The sequence below is a fragment of the Phaenicophaeus curvirostris genome, chromosome 14 (genome assembly GCF_032191515.1).
Source record: "Phaenicophaeus curvirostris isolate KB17595 chromosome 14, BPBGC_Pcur_1.0, whole genome shotgun sequence".
Taxonomy (NCBI): Eukaryota; Metazoa; Chordata; class Aves; order Cuculiformes; family Cuculidae; genus Phaenicophaeus; species Phaenicophaeus curvirostris.
In genome coordinates this window covers 1151715-1174709 of record NC_091405.1, presented here as the reverse complement: position 1 = coordinate 1174709, position 22995 = coordinate 1151715, and the positions used below count along the sequence as shown (strand labels likewise).

General features: G+C 41.5%; 1 long non-coding RNA gene across 1 annotated transcript in view; it reads right to left on the bottom strand.

The window, feature by feature from the left end:
* Positions 1 to 17143: 17143 nt before the first annotated feature.
* LOC138726520 (uncharacterized) overlaps positions 17144 to 22995 on the bottom strand; it is a 118348-nt gene continuing 112496 nt past the window's right edge. Inside the window, exons 3-4 of the long non-coding RNA XR_011338453.1 lie at positions 18523 to 18647; positions 17144 to 17208 (exon numbers count right to left, since the gene is read on the bottom strand). This is a non-coding gene — a long non-coding RNA (uncharacterized lncRNA). The remainder of the gene's footprint in view (positions 17209 to 18522; positions 18648 to 22995) is intronic.

Sequence of the window (22995 nt, the reverse complement as noted above, 5' to 3'; positions counted from 1 at the left end):
GACAGAGTCCATGAAATTGAGGAGGTTATACATCAGTCTCATAGTTCATCACATGACCAAGGATTCTGTATTTCATGGAATCATAGAATGGTTTGGGTTGGAAGCACTTTAAAGCCCATGCAGTTCTGGCCTGGAACACCTCCAAGGGTGAAGCACCCACCACGTCTCTGGGCAACCTGGGCCAGGGCCTCCCCACCCTCACAGGAAAACATTTCTTCCTAACATCTCATCTCAATCTCCCCTCTTTCAGCTGAAAACCATTCCCCATCATCCTGCTCCTGCATTCCCTTATCAAGAGCACTTCTCTAGCTTTCCCAGACCCCTTTCAGTAATGGAAGCTGCTCTAAAGTCTCCTCAGATCCTTCTCTTCTCCAGGCTGAACAACCCCAGCTCTCAGCCTGTCCTCTCAGTCGTAGGTGTTTGCCAGCACAGGGAAGTGGAGGGGCCATGGCTGTTCGGAGCTCCATCCCAGAGAGTGGCATCACCAGGGGTTCATGTTTGTGATCACACACCCATCCCTTTCTATTTGTACCTCATCCTATTTTGATTATTTAGATGCAAACTCACAGCACATAACAAATTCCCCCTCTCTCAAAATGCAATCGATTTCAAAAGCATGTGATCAAAAATTCAAGTGCTCGGAATCTTCGCAAGTGTCCATGACATGAAAGACTTAAAAGTGCCTGTAAGCTATTTTCCTTGCTGTCAAGCTACCAGATGATTTTCCTGCCATTATCACATGCCTATGCAGGCCAAACTAACGCTTGCCTTTGTGGACATACTTGAGGAAATAAATGTAATTACAAGTAAGATGTAATCACAATTGCTTTGCTACTAAAGCTGCTGGATTCTCTCATAATTCAACAATACATGCAGGAAAGTGGAATTGCTTGATGTTCTAAGAAAAAGGGACAAGAGGGAAAAAAGATAAATATGGCCCGTTTCATTTATATCTGTGAAAACGCAACATTTAAATGCAAAATTTGACTTTCCAAATATCATACCAAAAACCTTTTAACAAAAACAGCAGGGAGAGAAAGCTCTTTAAACCATGATATTCCATGAAGGATTATGAAAACAGAGGTCATTGCAAGAAAGAGAATTGCAAATACAACTTGAAAAGCTTCTCACATTTGTAAATACATTGAGGAGAATTTATTCCTGTCTGGTTTTGCTGCCAAAGGATATTTACAGGTTCCCAGGGAAAAAGGAAGAAAAAAAAATGACATCAAATTTGATATCCTCTGTGTGGTGCAACATGCTGATGTGTAGTAGTAACACTCAGCCAAGCTTCAAAGGAAATGAGTTTTCTAGGCTGGAGTTACACGTTACGGGCCTGATCCTGACAACACTGAGCAGTTCCTGAGAGCTTTTGCCTGCCCTCAACTCTCACTAAATCCAGAGACAGTTTTTGATTTCCTTTGGTGCTGCATTTTGATCACATATAATGAGACAAAAACGTAGCATTCTTCAAAGAGCTGCAGCTTGTCTTCTTACCGAGCCTATCATGCCAGGGCCGTCGTCCTTCATTATGGCTCCAGAGTGATAAAATAATAACCATTATGAACCTAATAACAAAGTGAATCTTAGTTTGTCTGTTCAGACAGCCCCAGACTCTGCAAAATGATGTATCTTATGTACTTAGCACAGAAACAACTATATTCAGGCCACTTGCAGAAGTGCTGTGGCAAATAGCTCACACAGAAGTGGCTGAGTATGTCCCCAAGCCTTTGATGGTCAAAGGAGGTGAGTCTGCCCCTCTGCTTCAGGTATTTCTGCACTTGCCCCCTGAAAGTTAACTGACATGAAGTGACACACACCAGATGCAGCTTTCCCTGCCCAGATTTTTGGTGAGTCCAAATATTGGAGAAGATCTCTCTGAAGCCTGTGATTCTTATCCATGCTGAAAAATGAGCCCAAGCCCTGCTGCATCTAGGCCTGCCTTTGCTGCTGATGGTTTTGCTTGCCCTTGGCAGTTACTGTGCATGGTAAAACTCTGACATCAATGAGAAAGCTCTCCCTGATTACAGGAAAACTAGGAATTCACCTTACAATTTCCTTTTGTATGAAAAATACCAAGCAGAGATGGAGCTTAAACGTCTCACTGCCCAGATATCTGATACCAATAATACTTTTTCACTTTATCCAAAACTGTATCTGAATGCTATTTCTAGCAGGTTTTGAGATATGTGATATAGATCTTCCACTATCACATCAGATGTAGTTTCCTTCAGAGCTGTTGAACCAGATGTAAAATGTGAGAGATGTAAAAAGTAAAATAAGAAAAACCTGCTCAGAGTAAAGTGCTTCTGGCATGCGGCTATTATATATGAGGGGTTCAGATGTCTATCTCCACTGCAGCTGTTCAAGAAGGTGCACAGCACTATAGCTCTATTGGAGCTGATTAGTGCCAGCTACTTGTGATCAGGAGGAATTTAAAAATCAAGGGCTGCCAAACAGTAACAATTTATAAACTCTATGCCAGCAATGTGCTGCAACCGAATATTCTGTAGTGCGCTTAATTTCAAAGTAGAGCCATATTTAGAACACAAAGACTGGGGAGAGAAGCTAATATATCACATCAGTATTTGATTTGCAGCACTTAGAACTATACATGTTCTGTTTCTCACTGACAAGGAGAACCAGAGGGAAAGACACCCTTCTGAGGGTGTCAAGCATCAGCAAAGACAACGGCCAAAGTTGTAGAGTAATTCTCTTTTTCAAGCCTAAAACTATTAGAAATCTCAGCTGCAAATGTGGGTGGGTATAGATTTGAGTTACAAAGACCAGTGAACAAACACTTCGGCAGCAAAGGTGAGTCAAGGCTTGGTGACACAGAGGAAGAAGCGGCACTCCCAGCACATTAGCATCCTGATTGTATCCCACTCCCCACTAGCTGAATGATCACTCGAATGACATTCAACACTGTCTGAGGAGCAAAGGAATTTAACCAACTGCTTGCTCTTAAGAGAGAAAGGCAATGATTCTTCTGTCAATAGTTTTACCTCTTTGTGACCTCTATGTAGTCCAAGGAAATCACTCCTGATTTATTGTACTGAGGAGGAGAATTAGTTTGAGACTCTTCCATCACAAGATCACAAGTCTTCCCCAAAGGAGGACTTCCATCTCCATGGGATTCCAGTTTGCCCCTCCCCAGAGATTATGTGTCTATTAACATCCCAAAGACAACACTGCAAAGCCCTTCAGTTAGCTACTACAGCTTGGGCCGGTCTAACTATGAACACAATCCTGTCCTAGGAGCAAGCTATGAGGAAAGAAGAAAAAAAAGAAGCTATAAAGCTGTTTTATCCAATCAGCAGGTATCAAAAAAAAAGGCTTCTCAGGAAAATCTCCAGTGAGACAAAAACTCTGCTTGATCCCAGGAGAAAGGAGGTAGCTTCGTCATAGGCAGCACCCTGATACCAGCTCAGAGACACGGAGGTGGACACTACTGACAGATGGGCACACAGAATTGAATCTGCTGTAAAGGAGGCTCTTTCCATCATTCTTGAAAGACACCCAAGGAATCTGGGTTTTTTTTTGTTTGTTTGGTTTTTATTTACCATGAACAGAAGACTTCCAGAGCTTATCGAGCCAACAAACCTCACTGAATTGAACTGAGTTAGAAGTAGATCTAAAACCCAATCCTTGTGTTTCGCCTGTATCTACACAGCATTTTCTGTAAGTACCTAAATCCCATTACGTAAACACAATGTACTGAAAACTGTATGCTTAGCTAAACTGCTTCACTGGTATGAGCAACTTTTAGGAGTTCAAGGAAGCAAAAATACAAATTAGATCTCTGACAGCCTGGCTCCCACTGTAAGACATGGAGCATCAGAACCAAGCAAAGAGCCCCAGCATGACTGGAGAGCAAAGAATGTGATCATTCCCATTCTTGCTGACTTCCAGCAAGTGCTGCTTGGGTACTTTAACATCATTGTAATTGGTAGTTCTTCAAATTGATGACATCCCAGTTAGTGGAGCTATAAAAATTAACATGAGCTGAGACTCAAGGCTCCTATGCATTCCTGTAGGATGGACCATGGGATTTGAGTATGGAGTCAAAGTGGCCTCCCTTCTTGATACAGGTAGGTTTAAATTGGTTCACTTTGATAGAGATCTAAGAATGCTCAGGGAATGAGCTTTATAGCACCAAGAGTCCAGAATCTTTCACACTGATGCTGGCAGGTCAAATTCAAACCCTCTCCACGGTACCTTGCATACAGGTAACAAAGGACTCCCCAAAACCCTGTGTGGAGCACCTCACCCTGGTGCACCAAGCTGCCAGGCACCATGCTGAAAACACTGATGATCATTCATCATCAGGCATGCATCATCCTTTGTACTCAGGAGGAGTCCCAATACATCCTGGTTTGCCCAAAGGGACTTAGCAGAAGCCACGGAGATAGGAACATACCTGTGATGACAAATGTCAGGATTTCTCAATAGGTATTTTAACTTGAAATCCTGCAGTGAGTTACCACACCCCACTCCTGCAAATTCCATTTTAGATACAGCAAAGATTTAGAAATACCTGGAAACCCAGATGTTCTGTCATACAGATCTGGGAGAGACCACTACAGATTATGGTCAGTAGACGCCAGGTACGATCTTGTACGCACATTTAAAAGAAATGCTGGAATTTAAAAAAAAAAAAGGGGGGGGAAATTGATTCTAACAGTAAGTGACATTTTAGTTCAGTCTCAATTACAATCAATCAGACTTACTCTTTGCATTAGTAGCAGGATATGATCCTTAAGTTCGTACAGGGTTAAGTCTATCATCCTCAGAGACTTCTTAATGACCCTGGTTATCTCAACCCCGACTCAGAATGGTGGTTGTGCATTACAGTTTCCATGCACATCCTCAAACATATTAGGACACAAAGTGAACCTGACAGGGAGAAGAATATTTCCTTTCTCCTCTGAAATACCCCAGGAGGGTTTTCTGCAGGTGACCTCCTCAGACCCTGCCTCTACATTAGAGTTATTGTCCTGAGAGAAGATTCAGTTAAAACACCCAATTCATTTCATATAGTGCTCTTGAGTTTATTCTTGGTGGCAGCTAACTTATAAAATTTTATTAGGGATTCTTCTTTGGTTTGCTTGAGGAAAACAATTATTCCATCATCAGGTCTAAATTATATACCTCGATGGGCCATGCAATTTTCTTTCCATTACTATTTTCAGATAAAATGTTAATTTCTACTTAAAAAGAAGTTCAAAATATCCTTTCTGACATATTATCAGTATATTAATTAGGACCTCACACGTCTAAATGGCTGTGTTCAAATAGGTCTGATATCTTAAGATAAGACTTATGACTTCAGAATACAACTATTGGCAATAATAATAATAATAATAATAACAATAATTAGCAGCAGGCTGGTGTCTCTTACAAGAGCAGAGCTCACTGTTGTAGGCAATACACAAATTTTTGGTAAGAGCTCACCTGCGCCTGAAGCCGCATACGCTGTTATCAGACAGAAGGACATCGTGTAGTAGAGTCCAACCTTAGGAAGTGAAGCTGATGCACAGAAAAATATGTAACTTCTGCACAAATGAACAACAAATGTGTCTGCACAGCCTTGCAGGGCCACCAGCTCATCCCCCGACAGCAGCAGGGAGTGGGCAGCTTTGTGTTGCCCCTGCTTTCCCAGCTCTGCTTCCAGAGCAAGCCTAGGGAGAAGGAACTCGAGTCTCCCCGCAGTTAATGCCCGAGGGTAGGTGAACCCCATGGAACTCAAGGGCTTCAGAAGGGCTATGCTGCCACCTAGAACCCAGACTACTAAATCCCAGCTGAGAAAAGCAGCTCCAAGTGTGTTTATATGTGGGACTTCTTAGTGGAACTCTCTCCACAGTAGCCCTGGCATTTACCCGGGGAAAAATGTCAATGACTGCAGAGCTCAGACACACAATTTATTTCCAGGAATGTTTGGAGATGATTGCAGAGTATACCTGACCCTGAAATACATTGGTCTGTGGAGATCTTGGCAGGGAACTGCTCTTACACGACCATAAGGTTTTCCCGGCTGTGACCCCACCCTGGTTTCACGCCTGCTGCAGAGTGACAACCACTCAGTGGAGACAAGAAGCTGAAGCCACCCTCTATCTTCTCTGACTGCTGTGTGTTCTCTAAGAGAAGTCAAAGTGGATAATCAGTGTCTCTGAAACCTTTTAAAACTTCAGTATGGTGAGAGAAAACAACCCAACTGTCTGCAAGCTGCCACAAGTTGCAGCCCCTCAGAACCAGAATTGTTTTCAGGAATGGACAGATTGGAGTTGGATGGGTCTATTTGCTGGAAAAAAAAACAGCCTTTCAGGGGCTACATGCCTTCTTTCATACAGACATGGGCTTTAGAAGCCTGACACATCCAAACTGAATGACACATCTCCACTGATTTCTACAGGCTCCAGGTAAGGATGATCAGTGCTCACAGGAGGCTGAGACCAAAATATTTGCAATGATATTTCAGTCTCTTGGCAACAGGCTGTAAATTGAGGATACCTTTTATACCACAAATTTGCTGTTTCCGAGTTGCTGTTTCTGGTAGAATATTATCTCACAAAACAATCTGCCATCTACTCCAATGCTTATAGAGCCATTATTCAGATATTTGTTATAGATCGAGTGAAAATCCAAGCCATTGGGAATATTATGCAATTTCTTCAGTGCACTGTGCAGTCGGATTGCTTTGATGAGAAGGCAGGTGCATCCTAGGACATTAAAGCAAAGCTAATGCTGTGGGTTTGTATCCAGAACCGAGTTGAAAGCACATTTGAAGGCGCTTTGGGCAAAGCGCATTCACAGGGATGAATCCTGCTTTGTGGTAATTATCATGGTGGGGATAAAAAGTGTTGAAAAAAAGCTGGTCTCTGGTAGGAAAATGTATGGGACATGAAGTGTTTTAAGGCTTAGTAGAAAGTTCCAGGAAATCATTCAGTGTTTTTTTTTTTCATGCTTGCATACATATACATTCAAGCATGAGTTTGGAGACATGCAGAATATATGATCCCATGGAAATTAACTTGGTAATGAATATTAACCTCCTAATTAATAATACACTTAAGTGTGTGTCATGCAGTTGAGTGAGCCAAGAATGAACAAACTGTATTGTACCAACTAAACCCCCCAGTTACAAGACAGAAATGAACAGCATTTTGAAATTACACACAGTGGCATATTTTCTCACATCTACTGCCAAAAAAATACCATTTTTTGGAATTAAAAGAGAAAGCAGCAAATAGAAACAGCTATGTCATCAGTTATTGCAAACATATTTTCAGCTCCAGCTTCTGATAACTATCTAAAGATGGGCTTTTCATTGGTAAAACTGACAGCTGTCCAAAAATAAAGGAATCTTTAATGTTCCATCCTGCCAAGTCAGTTGAAGAAAAGTGAGTGACAGAGGAGTACCTAGAAAGTTTTTGCAAGGAGTTGGTACTAAGCAAACAAGCAGCAAAACCAAAAAGTAAATGGTGTTGCTGGCAAAGGGGCTTTTTAGATATTACAGGGTTCTATATACTTTGTCCTACAGGGCCAGATCCAGATGCCCATGAGAGATGAGCAACAGATTAATTTACCACATTTAAAATATAACTACCTCAGAGGAACTAAGAGGATTACTTAAGACAGGGCTTCTTAACACCCAAGCTCTCTAGCTTGTAACAAAACAAGGCAATGAAATCCAAAACAACTTTCCAGCTCATACAGAGTCAGAAAACTTGGGTTTAGAGTTTTACAACTAAAAGATTCTGTTATAGGGCACTGTTCTAGGATGCAGGCAAGGTCTCAGTCCTAGATAGTGTCCCATGTTTCTCAGTGGAAGAAGCTGATGATCCCATACACAAGCTCCCCCTACACACACACACACCTTCACAGGTGAAGTGGCTTATGTAAAGAAGGTCTATAAGGCACCCAAAGGCAGGTGGATGGAGACTCTGCCAGACCTCCTCTGCAGCCAAAAAGATAACTCACCAGCCTGATCATGTTTTACAATTAATCCTTACTTAACAAGGATTACCACTCGATAACATCACAGGCAAGCAGGAAAACAAGGTCGCTGATTTGAAGCTTCTTATCTAAAGATATTCTGTCTTTCAGGTATCACATTACACCTATCTTAAACAGTGAAAACCAAGGTGAACACAGATTCTGGTCCTGAAGGACTGAACAGGATTTAGGACACTGAATGCCTCTAATATTTTGAGTGTGAGGAATCCAGAGTCTCAAAATATCTGCAGGTCACAGATAGTATACAAGTAATAAAAAAAAATCCTTTAGTGGTAATAGCCTTAGCTCAAATTCCAGCTGGAACTGACCTAGGAGAATTCTCAGCAAGGGAAATGTCTCTTCATTCACCTGGCTGAACAAACAGGTACTAAAAGCCTCTGTGATCTACAAATCCCTGTCCACACCCCACACAGCTATATTCCATACATCCCAAACCAATATTTTGATCTTCATATTCTTGCTTCCTTGAAATCAGCATTTTTACCTATGATTAGTTTCCTCATGTCTACTTATGGTGTTTAAGCTACTAAAAATACTGTATTCAAAGCATGATTAGTAAAGTTTGTTGGGGCCCAAGAGTTGCCACGGAGATCACTTTGTGTACATATTAAAGTTGTTAGAAACATGTACAACTTTTCCCAAACACCACAGCTCTTTCCAAACAGCATAGCTGGATGGTATAATGCACACTTAAAGATTTTTTAATAGACTGTTTTATTTACAGTTATTTAATCAATAGAGTACATCAAGCCTTCAAAACCTTTGGGGGCTACGCGTGAACTAAGCAGGCGTCCACCCAGTTTTTGAAAAACATGTCATTTGCACAGTGGATCAATCTGCAGAAGTTGTTATAATCAGGTGCTACACTCAGAAAAAATTAGACTTGACTATTACCTGGGGAGAGTTATTGTGCTGCATCCACAGGGTACAGTCCTGCTTTCAGGATGCCAGTATAAATCCAAAGCATGTCCATTAAACGATTGCTCTTGTGCTGTTTTCTTCTTCTTGGTAAGTGGCAGCATAATCCAGCTCTTTCTGAAACACATGGGTAATTAAAGAAGAGGCAAAGCCCACTGTTAGTAAGATTTCTCACAATTCATTTTATGGCATGAGTGTTTAGGAAAAGCTCTCAGAAAATCTCGCTCCATTTTAGCTGGCCTTTTTCATGTAAAACTTGAACTGAAATCTCCTTTCTACAGTTTAACAATGTGCTTAATTCAAACATGGCAATACATGTTTTTAAAGGAAGAATTCAGTGAGTAGCACACCACAAGCTCTTCAAGTGTAAGTCATTTTGAGACCTGCTTCCCGTTGAGTTGATCAGTTACAAAAACCTGGTTTCTATTCCATTGCTGTCACTACTCAGCTGGGAGCACATAGGTCATCCCACAACGTCACCCTCAGCTTTCTCCCTCTGCAAAGTCCTTTGTAATTTGTTTTGAGATATAATGGCGCAGAGTTCCCTGAAACATATAAATAGTTACCACTGGGTCTGGTGGTGTTACTGTTGTTAAGCAAAGTTTCCTTAAATGCTCAAACAACTCTTCTGCCTTGTGCAGGAACTACGGTAACACCACAGCATCCCAGATCCTGCTGCATCACCAACAAAACTGGAAATTATTCAGAGCACTTAAAGATTTGCAGAGACTCTGACCTCAGAGTGTAAAGTGCATCAAGCAATTTACCACAGGCTTATCTATACATCACAGATATCAATTTCAATTTTGAATGTGAGAAGGGAAAAAATGAGATATATGAAACTCATATACTGTAATTAAATGGAAAACACATGCAAACTGTAGCAGAAAAATAATAGAAACATGAATTGTGTCTGTTGCATCTGTCTGTTATTATGGTAGGAGTGGCAATGATTAGTAGAAATAGGATTGCAAAACCATTTCTTATATAATATGCCTTCCTGTGCCCACAGGGAAACTGCAGTAAAGGCAACTTGCCCCTAGGCAAGGGCCAAGGCAGAGATCACAGCCCTTTCTGCTGGGAAAAAGAGGCACTCTGCTGTGCAGAAGCCTTGCCAGGCAACAGAGGTGCTGACTTCTCACTCTTTGAACATCCCAGCAACCAGTCTTGGAGCTGGCAAACTCTGTCTGAGAGACAGGTATCACTGCCAGGGACCTACAGCCTAGGTTATCCTAGTCAACAAGAACCTTCCTCAGAACCATCCTTCACAAAGGAGGAACACAAAGATTCTAAGGCTCTAAAAGTCTTAATTTGTGACTTTTGTGGAAAGTACAATGCAAAATCAGCGGTGCACAAACATGAAATTTTACATGTGCTCTTGGACAGGGGATTTGTCATTACACATGTGTGTGAATGTCCCCACAGAGTGCAGTGAGAATATTCCCATACGCCACATTATTCCAGAGCATTGTGCCATACAGTTCTGTGTACTAAGGGTAAACTACCCCAGCCAACACAGTCGTGGGGCTCCCAGGATCCCGATCCATGCATGACTTCAACAGCAGCCATCAGTCATTAACAGAAAATGGTGATGGAGTGTGCTTCTGCTTCGAGCATTTAACCCTGAGGCCTTCCAGCAGCAGAACTTAGAACATTGCTCAAGACCACAAGACAAACCAGCAGCAAGCTTGAGCTAGCAATCTGGGTGGAGGATCTCCCCCTCCACCCTAGGCTGACTCACCACAGCTCCCTGCAGCCAGAATATGAAGAGGAAGATCTCTGTTGGTGGTTGATGCAAGCATTCCCACCAGCTGGCTTTCGGAAGTGCTGAAGTAGGGGCCATTGTGGGGAAATTTGAAGTTTGCTGCACTAGTGTTCCACCACAAGCCAGGGTGGGTTGTGGTAGATTCATCTGTGTGGCCACACTGGCTCCCAAGCAGTGCAAGGGAGAAGCCAAACTGGCTTAAAGACACCTCACCTTCCTCCTGCTTCCCAGAGCCACGCTGCTCATGTACATCACTGCAATGCCCTGTTATTGCACATGTTCAGTCCTTACACACACGCTGCTATCAACCCTGCTGCATTCACTTAACTCATACATACCTACCTGGACCCCTTATGCACTCTGCTAAGCTTGGAAAATGTGCAGAAAGAGAATATTTTTCTGCAAACAGAATTTTTCAAAAGAGCAATAGTCACCCTTGCTGTTACAAATACAAGCAATATATACTGGCCTGAGCAATAACGGAGATCCTGGTAGGTGTTCTTTCCCCACCATAAGCACACAGGGCCTAAGGCAAGGTTTTCCTTAATTTAATACAGAAAATGGAAAGGCAGGGAGAAAAATAAAATAAAGAAAAACCTTGCAGTGCCTCTCAAATTACACAACCTGCTAAATATTCAGGGCTTTCTTTCCCACAAACATTTCAAATGGATGAGAAAGAGGTTAGTCTTCTTGACAGTTTATGTCTTCTTGTGGGTCAGGGTCTTTCCTCTGGAAGCTGACTGGCATCAGCACTAGAGCAGCAGGGATGACAGATGAAGCTCACCATCCACGTTGTAGTGATAGCTATATACCATTCATACAAATCAGGTCAAGATCAAGATGCAAGTGAAGACACTAAAGGTTCAGGTTTGAGGAGACAACTGAGACTGAAGAAACAGTCCAGAATCTGTGAGAAACGTGCATTTCATTCTACTTGCAGTGTCCTGGCTAGAAGGGAAGAAATGATACAGCAGTCACTCGCATTGTTTTCCAATATCTGCTGAGAGAGACAAGTATTCTCAAAGTTTTGGGGTTTTTTATTTCCCAGTTGCAGTGAATTGTCATCATGAACTCTCGCTGCACGGTTGGTTATCTCTCACTGCACAGCTGGTTATCTTCATGGCAAAGGAGACATGGACAAGTGCGTATAGCTGACTCAAAACAGCTCGCCCAGCCACCAGCTCCTGGCTTTGAACATCAGCAAACCAAACTACTTCTACCTTCCTTCAAAACACTGAGAAACTTCTCTAGCCTCTTAAACTGGAAATAGCAAATCTGCTTTTGACAACAGGCCTCAACCTGTCTGAGTTAATTAGCAATGGAATTAGAAGTTCACCTCAAGACCAAACAAAAATCAGTGAACAGTTATTACATCAAGCAAAAATGAAAGTAAAGACAAATCACCATGGCTGTAATCATCCAGCCAAAATTAAGTTATCAGCTATCAAGCAGGTAACTCCTGTGTTAAAGTCTTAGGACAATTGTTCCTCATAATAATCAATATACAACATTTTAATAGAAGTATTTAATTTTTATTCTGATAGTCAAGCTGGCACTTAACTTGATTTGGGGCTGTTCTCAATTAAGAGCTGTTTATTGTCTCCAAAATCCCTTCTTGGATGCCTCTGAGATTCTGCACCAGAAAGAGGAGGGGAAAACTGGAAAATTATTACAGACATGTGAGAACAGTGCAAGGGAAAAAAAGCAAAAAACCTTGGATTCTGGACTCTGAACTCAACCAAAGCCAAGCTGCACTGCAGTGTAAAACTTTGGTCAACTTCCTAAAAACTAATACCGTGATTTTCATTTGCAGTACTTATTTTGCAGCGCATATTGATTTCACATCGGGTAAAACATTATTTTTAAGACAAATATTCCATTTTCTATGTTTTCATCTGCCATTTCCTATTCCTGTCTACCACATTGAATGACCCACATCTGCCCCACTGTGTACGGATCCTCATGGCCCACAGCCACCCTTGGACAGCCTGATCTCCACTGGCAGCATTGCCAAAGGCATGTTAACACCATGAGGATATAATCCTGCTAATTATGGATTCATAGAATCATAGAATGGTTTGAGTTGGAAAGGATCTTAAAGCCCATCCAGGTCCACCCCCTGCCATGGGCAGGGACACCTCCCACTGGATCAGGGGCTTCAAGTCTCATCCAACCTGGCCTTGAACCCCTCCAGGGATGGGGCAGCCACCAGTTCTCTGGGTAACCTGTGATAGTGCTTTCCCACCTTCACAGGAAAACATTTCTTCCTAAGATCTCATCTCAATATCCCCTAGAGAGGCCATGGCCTCTCTAGGACTCGCTCCAACAGATCTATGCCCTTCCTGTGCCAAAGGGTCCAAAAACAAACGCAGGCCACCAGGTGACGTCTCACAACTGTGTCACACTGGCCTCCTTCTCACCTCATCAGTGTCTGTGGTAGGGGGCCGTGTCCAACAGCGTTCCTGGCACACAGTGGCGTGCAGTGCACACCCTCGTGTCTCACCCAGCAGGGGAATGGTGAGGACAGGGCAAAGGGGCAGTAACTGTTCTTCCTCACTTCAAAAGACAACACCATGACACTAATCATCCTTCACATTAAGTACCAGCTGCTTTATAAACAGTAATTAAAGATGCCTTCTGATGTACTTGCAAAGGAAACTTTATTTCTGTTCTCCACAAGGACCACATTTTCTTTAGTGACTTTTGATTAAAGGACGCAGCCTTGAGCACAAAAGCCCTAATTTTCCAGGGGACAAGCAGATACAAGTTATATTGGGTAACCTTCTCACAGTGTCTCCTACCATCAGCTGAAAGTTACCATCCATATTTTCATCAGAAAGCCTCACCATCTTTCATTTCAGAAACTTTATACACTCTGCTGATCAGAAAATTTTGAAAGAAGGGCAGGATTCCTACAGCAACAGACTGTGAATCTGTTAATTAGTTTTACATACACAAATAAAATCCCCTTGTTTAATCCTCTTACACCTCATGAAGTAAAGTTGCCAGGGATGAATTAAACCAGTGTGTTGAGATTCACTGTGTGGGTCGTTAATCTACTTGTGCTTCTCTTTTCATTTTTGATCTTTGATCCAGTCAAGGCTTTGACTTCTCACCATTTACCTTCTCCAAAAACTAAGCCTTCTCCACGTTCTGGCAGGCAGTGGAAGGTGGTGGCAGCTACAGCCCTGCCCACTGAGAACACCCAGAACATCCTGGATGAGCCCAGAGATGCCAAGTCACTGCTCTGTCTAATTAGAAACCTGAGGCAGATTAACCTTTGATGACTAAATTAATCTTCTAAATAAAATGAATATGCATCAGCCTGCAAATTAGGATTAAATGCTTAGCAGAATCTTTATGTGATCGAGCAGGTTTTGTGGTGCAGATGTTAACCATTAACACAAAGCAATAAAATCATTCTTATGTTTTATAATAACACCTAACAATTCTAAAGCCACCTTTCATCTGAGAATCTCAAAGGGTTTCATAAACATAATTAATTAACCTCCTCAGCATCTGAAACAAGAGCATAATAATATCCCCATCTTTCAGCTAAAGAACCAGAGCCACAAGCCTGTCCCAGACCACATGCCTCGGACCATGCATAACATGGATAGGACATGCTTTGAAGAAGAAAAAAAAGAGAAGCGTTGCAGTGGCTCCAGCCCTTCTCTCACACAGCATTGCTGCCAGAGCTAGCAGGGCGTCTTCTCCACTCAGCTGACCTCCCACCACACATGCGCAGCCCTCCCCTGGTGATGCTCCTGGTGGCTCCACACAGTCTTCCCAGCCAGGATTGCCCCACCAGGCACTGGAAGAGTCATGGGTGTTTCACCTCGCCTGGTTACCAACTGGGAAACAGGCACATGGTTCTCTGCACTGAAACTTTGTCCCAATATGAAATGCAATGGAACTTGTCTCACTACCAAACAAATACAAACATGGTTCTTTCCAATCCACCACTTTATTCTGAAACAGATTATTCCAGGCGCAGAGGCTAGTATTTTCTGAAGAAAAAACTTCCCTTGTGAGGTATGAGCAAGCATGTAAGAATTCTTGTATATGATAATCCAATTTGTGGACACGTTTTGCTGTCCAATCACAGCAGTTTCTTCTCGTATGTAGCTTCTTCTTTTGCTGTAAACTAACCTGATGCTCGTCACTGTACATGGAATTTTATTTGCTTAAAAGGGAAAAGGAAAGTTCTTAAGGCCGGTTTAAATTTCTTAGCTTCTAAAAGGAAGCTTAAAGTAGAGATTTAAATTTGTTTTAGAATATTGACATCACGTATAGAATTTTGGCATAGAAGTGACTCCCACAGAACTGTTAGACATTTTAAAGTATTTGCTGTTTTCATACAGTGACTGCTAAAATCCATGGAAAAATTCCAAGGACTTTAATAAGCTCTGATTGGGCACATTATTATTATGAATGCAATTCTTGGTACCTCTCACAACATCCCAGGCCATGTGAGAAACTCAGGAAAAGCAATTAACATTCCTCCATTGACTTTTGTATTTACATTTCAAATTTACCATTAAGACTTTAATTCTCCATAAAACTGCTTAAATATACATAACTTCAGTGTTATTTAAAGGTTTTATGATCTTCCTGAAATGATCAGCTAATTAAAATCACTTATCTAATTTAGTACCTTAAATTTACTTTCCTTTACTTGGAAGGAATTGGATTCAATGGACAGGTTTTGTTCATTTTCTTTCTCAGAAAATCTTAACTTGGAAAAAAAAACATGATTACATGGTCAGGAGTGGGAAGCCTCCTAGGCTGCAAACTTAAACCAGCAGTAATCATTAGCTACCGGTATGACATGGCTTGTGTAATTAAGAAATAAAATTATTACAGCAAATTGTAATTATCAATTAAAAAGTCGTGAACATAGTTCCACAGGGTCCACTATGATTACCTACGTTATCAAGGCTGTCACTTCCAATGCTGGCTGGAATCACAAAGACCTTTGAGAGGTGCTCAGGGTGTCACATTAAATCAGTGAGACAGCCCTAGTGGAAACACATGATGACACAGGCAGAGGCAAACAAAACTTTTCTAGAGGAGAATAAAGACATCAGCTTCAGCTTGAATATTATTGGCAGAATATTCTTCCTTCCTGCTGTCCTTCTGAATGGACTGACAGGGCCATTCAGTTTGTGATGGTACCCTTGCCTGCTCAGTGGGTCAGGGGTGCAGGACCATGGCGGTATTAAAGGACATTCCAGCCTGTTACATTGTTTTCTTCTTTATTCCCTTCTCAGACTTTCCTTCTTCAGATATACCTCATGTTTAAGGCCAGAAGCGATAATTAAATTCTACACTCTGATCTTGTACATACGTCAGGCCATTACACTACGCTCACTGACCCATCCTCTACCAATACTTCTCCTTTTCTCTAAGCTACCTCTTAGAATGCTGATTTACAAGTGTGCCTCAATTATGAGGCAGTAAATCAGCATAGAATAATAAACAGTTCCTCCCAACAGCCTGTCTCTCCAAAATCCCAACTCCAGCAGAAGAATTCTGTTGCTCAGTCTGAAATAGAATAAAAAGTTTGGCATCCTCCAGTGAATCAGGATTTGCTTTTTGTACTGAGTGTCTCACAGCTCTACAGCTCTGGGCTCCAGTTTGGACTAGAAATAAATGAATAGAAAATGTCACCTCATCGTATTTTGGACCCGATTAGTGTAGATGGATCTTAAATACTCTGTATTCAGCTACAGACACTGGGAACACCTCTATATGAATTCAGATACAAACTGAATGTAGTTAAAACTCAAGTTGTTCATCCACAGGCTCAAATGACATCCTAGTTTTTTCTTCCACTATATGACCCTTCAAACCAGGACACACCCTGGAATCCTAGCACATCCTTCACCAGTCAGTACCTGCCTACACAATAAAACCTCTGACACTTACCTGAAATGGGGAAAAAGCAAATAACCTTCCAAAAGTCATTGTACCATTATTTAAGATATAATTTGAAGACTTTTTCTTGGCTCTGAAATAAAGACTACTGTAGACACAAGAACCCTGGCAAACAGTGATTGCCTCCTCTTTTAAAACTATGCTGACTGCATCAACCATTGTTTGGTTTGGTATCAGGAAGAGTCAGTAAGAGTGAGACACCTTTCACCGTACTGCATCGCATGAAACACAGCATCTCTGCACTTCCCTGGATACATCCCACAAACATTCCAAAACACACATAACAAACCACATGAAACTCAGGTGATTTCAGATCATGTTACAACATCAAAGCACAGAACAGATTCATAAGGAGATTTGCTAAGGTTCACCAGCATTGTGCGTGAACTTGGGCCCAGCTCCAAGCAAATCTTGATAGATCAATGTTTTCTTTAAATCAACAACACCTTACATTCTTTGCTACTGATGTGAATCTCAACTTTTTCTTTGGAACTGCAGACTGATGTAAGTACAGAGCTGAAACCAGCACGAGGATACACATTCAACTGCAGAACATGTTACACCGTTTCCTGCAACACAAACCAAACATCCCACCCTCCCCATCAGCATTTTGCTAAGTTATTAGCTTCTGGTGAGAGCTAGGGGTAGGGCTTTTCTCAAACAGTTCACGCATTTAAGAACACAGTAGCAAAGGAGCTCTTCTGACATCTCAAACATGGAACGGAATCAAGATCTGCTCAGCTACAGAAGGAAATGAGCCTCTCCCTAAGGGACCACCTGAAATCCATGCAATTCCTTATGGGATTACAGACTGTGAGCCATTGTGAGTGAGAGCTACTGTAAACAAGTTTTAGAAACTCTATTCCAGCAACAGTTGTGCCTGGTTGTTTGCAATATCCCAGCACTTGCTACATATTAAATAAACGAAAAAAAGTGAGAGGCAGTGATACTCTGTTCGCACTCACTGTACGTTTGTTCCAAGAGTCGAAGCAACCTGAACACTACATAAATACCTGGCCTTGCCTGTGGGATATTGTGCTCAGCCATAATCCATTGCTGAAACAGGCATTCACTCCTGAAGACATGATAAAGCCCTTCTGTTGTTGAGTGTAATTCATTGTTACATGCTCTGGTTGCATGTTTATCTCGCTCTAGCAGGAAGGGGACATTGCTTGTGGAGTAGTTGTGTGCTGGAAATTTCACATAAAATTTGCATCATATAAAAGAATTATTGACCAAAGGCTCTGCACTTTATCATCTGATTTATCTTCTCCTTTCTATAAAAATTTTTTGTCAATAACCTTTACAGTACCTTGACACTTAACTTATCTGTATTTATATCATTATTTGAAAACTGCACAAGTTTCTGGGACTGAGCCAGGTAAAAGTCATTCAGATAAACATGAAGAATCTTTTACTTTTGGACGTCAGGATCAGGTAATGGAAGGTGAGGATCAGAGCCCAAATGTCCATGACATTGAATCCTCTGAAACAAATCACAGAATCGTAGAATCACAGAATGGTTTGGGTTGGAAGGGACCTTAAAGCCCATCCAGTTCCAACTCCCTGCCATGGACAGGGATACCTCCCACTGGATCAGGTTTCTCCAAGCCCCATCCAACCTGGCCTTGAGCACCTCCAGGGATGGGGCAGTGACCACTGCTCTGGGCAACCTGGGGTAGGGCCTTCCCACCCTTACAGGAAAACATCTCTTCCTAAGATCTCATTGTAATCATAAAAGTAATCTCTCGTAAAGATTTTCCCATGCTTTTCCAGAGAGTCACTAAGAGTGCTAGACCTTGAAGAGGAAGGATTCAAGGGAGTGAAGGCTTTCTGGCTTTGGATTGAACTAACATTTTTGGATGTTGTACAATCATTCTTACCTTTCTTTGTACTCTTTGGGGAGTCCCAAACCATCTAGGAGAATCAATTACTGAACGTAACAATACAAGCCCTGTGCTACCACTAGTGTCATGCCTCTGTCTTCTGTTGGAGAACACAAATGGGTCTGAAACCAAAGCAGACACATGGTGTGAATGAACTGCAAAAAAAATAATGAACTGCAAAAAAAAATGAAATACTTCAAAGTCTGGAAGACTTTGGACGCTTAACACCAGCTTAACACCAGCATCCTGCTCAGAGTATTACACGCCACAGAAACTGGCATAGGAAAGAATGTTTCTATATACAATACACTTAGGCTCCCACTATCACTAAATCCTTCTTCCATCTATGCCAAATTCTGGCTGCAGTCTGTACTCACCTCTGAAGAATCAGAGCTAAGAGGAAGAGAACAGTTATATCTGTTGGCTCCTTCACCAGAATTTCACAACAGATATTGTATGATTAAGTGTTAAGCGGGACTATTTGCACTTTTGCTTATGGCACTTCAATTATGTAATTCTGGTTAATGCCAAAATGAATGTTTAAGTAGCAGCTGCATGGAAGAGATACTGGTTGGACAGCACAGAAAATACGATCTTAAATAAAACCAGCATGGTAGAAATTACATACATACATACATAGAATCATAGAATGCTTTGGGTTGGAAGAGACCTTAAACTGGAGGCCACAGAAATGAAGCTCACTGGGTTTGAACATTCCCAAGTCAGCCAAGTGAGGATTTGGGAAATGGGGTTGCTTTCAATGTTGCTATTTGTAAAACTAGTTTAAAAAATGTATTTTCACAGGTTTGGATGTGACTCATGCAAGTTACTAAGCAAACCATTCCTCTCACTGCACTCATTTAAAAGATTGCTTAGATAGAGTGCCAAAATCCTCTGTCTGGAGGATCAAGGTGTCCCATATACTACCTTGGAGCAAAAGGAAGGAATAATCTAGTTAGCTCTTTAACAAATGAAACAATGTTTAGGTAGTTAAAGAAAATAGTGGACCCCAGTCATTCCTTGGATGCTTTCAGAACCAATGGTGTAGTCCAGGGGATAACTTCGCGTTTGTAATAAGAATGATAAATCGAACTAAGCATATTTATTTTTACAGTATGTTAAAGAAGCATTTTTTATTTAGTGAGGTCATATATCTCCACATTATTTTGAAGTATGCTCTTTTATTGCTCTATGTCATCAGAACTGCCTGAGGAAAAGCATCCTTTTCTCCCTGTGTTTCACTGTTGTTACCCTTCTAGAATATAGCATGCACAAACTTGATTATGATTAATTGAGGGCTCTGGCAAATTATGCTTTTATTCCTTTCCATCTAAGTCTTCCATTGCTCAAGGGAAAAAAAAAAGGAAATTTTACATAAATAAGGATACTTTAGGCTTTCTGGGTAAATCATAAAAATGTGTTCTGCAGTAATGGCTACAAGTGAAGAAAGCCCTCCTTCCCTGGCTTTCTTGCACTTGTATCACCAATGCATTAATGCATCCCCATTCCACAAAGAAGGCAGAGAGACAACAATAACTGGTCAAACTGCATCTGATTAAAACTCTGGCTGTGGAGCTGGAATTTCAAACTGAGTCAAACTAGTTTAGACTATTGCTTCATTAGATCTTACCACCAAAGAACCACTTAAAGCAGGTGAGTAGTAAGTCAGTAAATATAAACACCCGTGTCCTTCGGCACAATGCATGTAACATCAGGCATGCTATTTATAAGAAGCTCTGTCAAAGCTCTTACTCAAGGTGATGCAGCTGCAGCCCATTAGAGCGGTGAACCACATCAGATAAGGCCCTTCCTCCAGAGTTTGTGATTCAGATATAAGTGCTTGCATTCCCTAGAAGCTGGCAAATGAGGTTGTACTTGGCAGTCTGGGGTTTTCTTAATAGGATGAACAACAGAAACAAGAAGTCATGTTTAACTTGTACAAATGCAAAGAGGAAAAGGCAGGGCTTTTTCATTTAAAGACAACCTTGTTCTGCAGCTGTACTGGTGCACAGCACAGAATGACACCTTTGCCTGATTAAAAAGCAAAATCATTTAGGAATTTATTCCTTGGAAACCACTGAGTTGAAATAGCCAAATCCCGAACAACTTCAGCAATGAGAATGCAGATACAGTTGGTCTTTAAAAGAGTGGTCAGGCCAGTTGGTAGCACAGGGACAGGGGCTGCAAAGTTATGACAAGGTCAGCATCAGGGGCATTTTCCTTGGTCAGCCAATAATGTGAATTTAGTTGTTGGCTTGGCACAGGTCCCCATCAGTAACGCTCCAAATAAGTAACACCGCATTACTCTTCTTGAACAACTGCTGAAGAAAACCAGTTAAACCCACACACCCTCCACTGACGCGCACTATGGAGTGCAGGAGTGCTCTGTTACCGTAAACCAGCTGTGAAGTTGGTGACTCCAGCAGGAGGGACAACCATCATCTCCAAAGATGAGAACAAGCCTGGGTCTAGCTGCCTGCGAAGATGACATCTGAGAGCTAACAGGGACATTACTGTAATGTTCCTGCACACATGTGAACAGAGCTGAGGCTGACCAAGTGTCAAAAAACAAGGAGTCTGCAGTTCAGCTGAACCAAAGTAGATCTATAGGTAGATACGGAAGCTACACTTCCTCTGCCAAAGTTCGCAAAAGCTCCTTGTCAAAGATGCATTGAGAGCAATGCAATAAAACCTCCCAGCAGCATGCTAGAGATTGTATTCTCTGATGGCCTCACAGTAGATGAAGAAACCACTTTGCATGTCAAAGTGGTTTCTTGTATAAAAAAACAGTTCTGTGGAAAAGGCAAGATGCATTCCCAACATCTCCAGGCCCAAACAGGACATCACACAGAACTTTTGTTAAGTAAAGTAATCTGGTGTCAAGGCCACTGGAATCTGTGGCCAGAAAGCCCTGGAAATATTCCCCCAGCTTGCTCCAGGGACCTCTACAACTAAAGTGTCCTGCTGCAGTCCTTCTCCCCTACCCTTGCTCACACGTTGTCCATACACAAGGGCACAATTGTTGGCTCAGTCTCCAGTGGAAAACTCTGCACGAAGCTGCTTTAACTGGACTTCATGTGAGTCTGTGAATCTCATCCTGATATGTTCAGGGTACTCGGAGAAACATTAGGATGGCAGCACAGCTGACATGAAAAATGCATTCTCATTCATTGGCAGCATGTAATCTGTTTGATATCTGCCATTCTTTTTTTTTTTTTTTTCCTGTTGGCTGAGTTTGTGATTGTATGTGAAATTAATTTTGAAGAGTTTAGCAAATAGTTACTGGTGAGAAGATCCTGCCAGTCTCTCAAGATAAACAAGAAATGGTTCCGGCTGACATAGACTGTATGCCACGTCCCTACCTAATTTTTCTTATTTAATAAATATCCAGCTTTCTGACTTTTAGGAGCATTGTGCAAGATTTTTTTTATCTCCTGATTTGACATGGGAAATGACCAGTATGTGCCAAAACTATTCCTATTATATAAAAAGGCAATTTTTTTCTTATTTCATTTCAAGACAAGACACTTTTCAAATTAAAATGACTATGCACACGGATTACATCTTCTCTTACACATATTTATGCAAGATGCTATTTAGGGTGTGTCTTTTTTCCTAACCACAAATTCTTCTAATGTCAGATAAAAGAGATTTATTGTTACGTTCACATTTTATCTTCTAACTTTTGCCTACTGGGGAAGGGGAAAGGAGACAGATGACCGCCCCAAAAAACTGTAGGAAATGTTCTTTCATCAAGGCACTTGCCAGAAACTCAGATGAGCTCTTGGGAGTTGCCAACCTTCCCAAAGATATTCCTCTCTGCCTTGAGCAAAGTGCTTTCCTTCTTTGTGCCTCAGTTTCCAAGCTGTACAGTAAAAGGGACAGGAAGGTATAACAGTTCTTTCCCTCTTATTTCTGTCCTGTCCCTGCTGCAAGCTCTTCCAGGGAAGTTGGATTATACCTTTAGCAGAGTGGGGCTCCAAGCTTAGCTGGAGCCTTTAGGCATTTCTACACTATGAAAAAGAATATTGAGGATGGAGTGTTACAATAGATGGAACTTGTTCTTTGTTCTCTGCAACATGAATCCAACTTATATTTAACCCCATCAGCAGTTTATTTATAAAGGGATTTATCAAAAGCGGTTGGGTTTAATTTCCTCTAATTCACAATGTATGAAAAATGGCAACTGTCTGATTATAATCTAGAACCTGATGACAGGGCTTTCCAGAAATAACAAAAATACCACATTTGAGGTATTCAAACAGTTCATTTAGGAGTACAGTACAGGCTGATTCTACCTGCTGCCTCAAACCTTCACCTCATCCTCTCCCTGTCTCATCCCTCCCAATAACATCTGCAAAGGCCAGAATGACTGCAACAGCAGATGAATTAAGATGATTAATAAAAAGAATTTCAGGAGTTCAAGTGTCTTTCTTGGCATATTGATCCACAGAAAGAGTTAATCTTTTG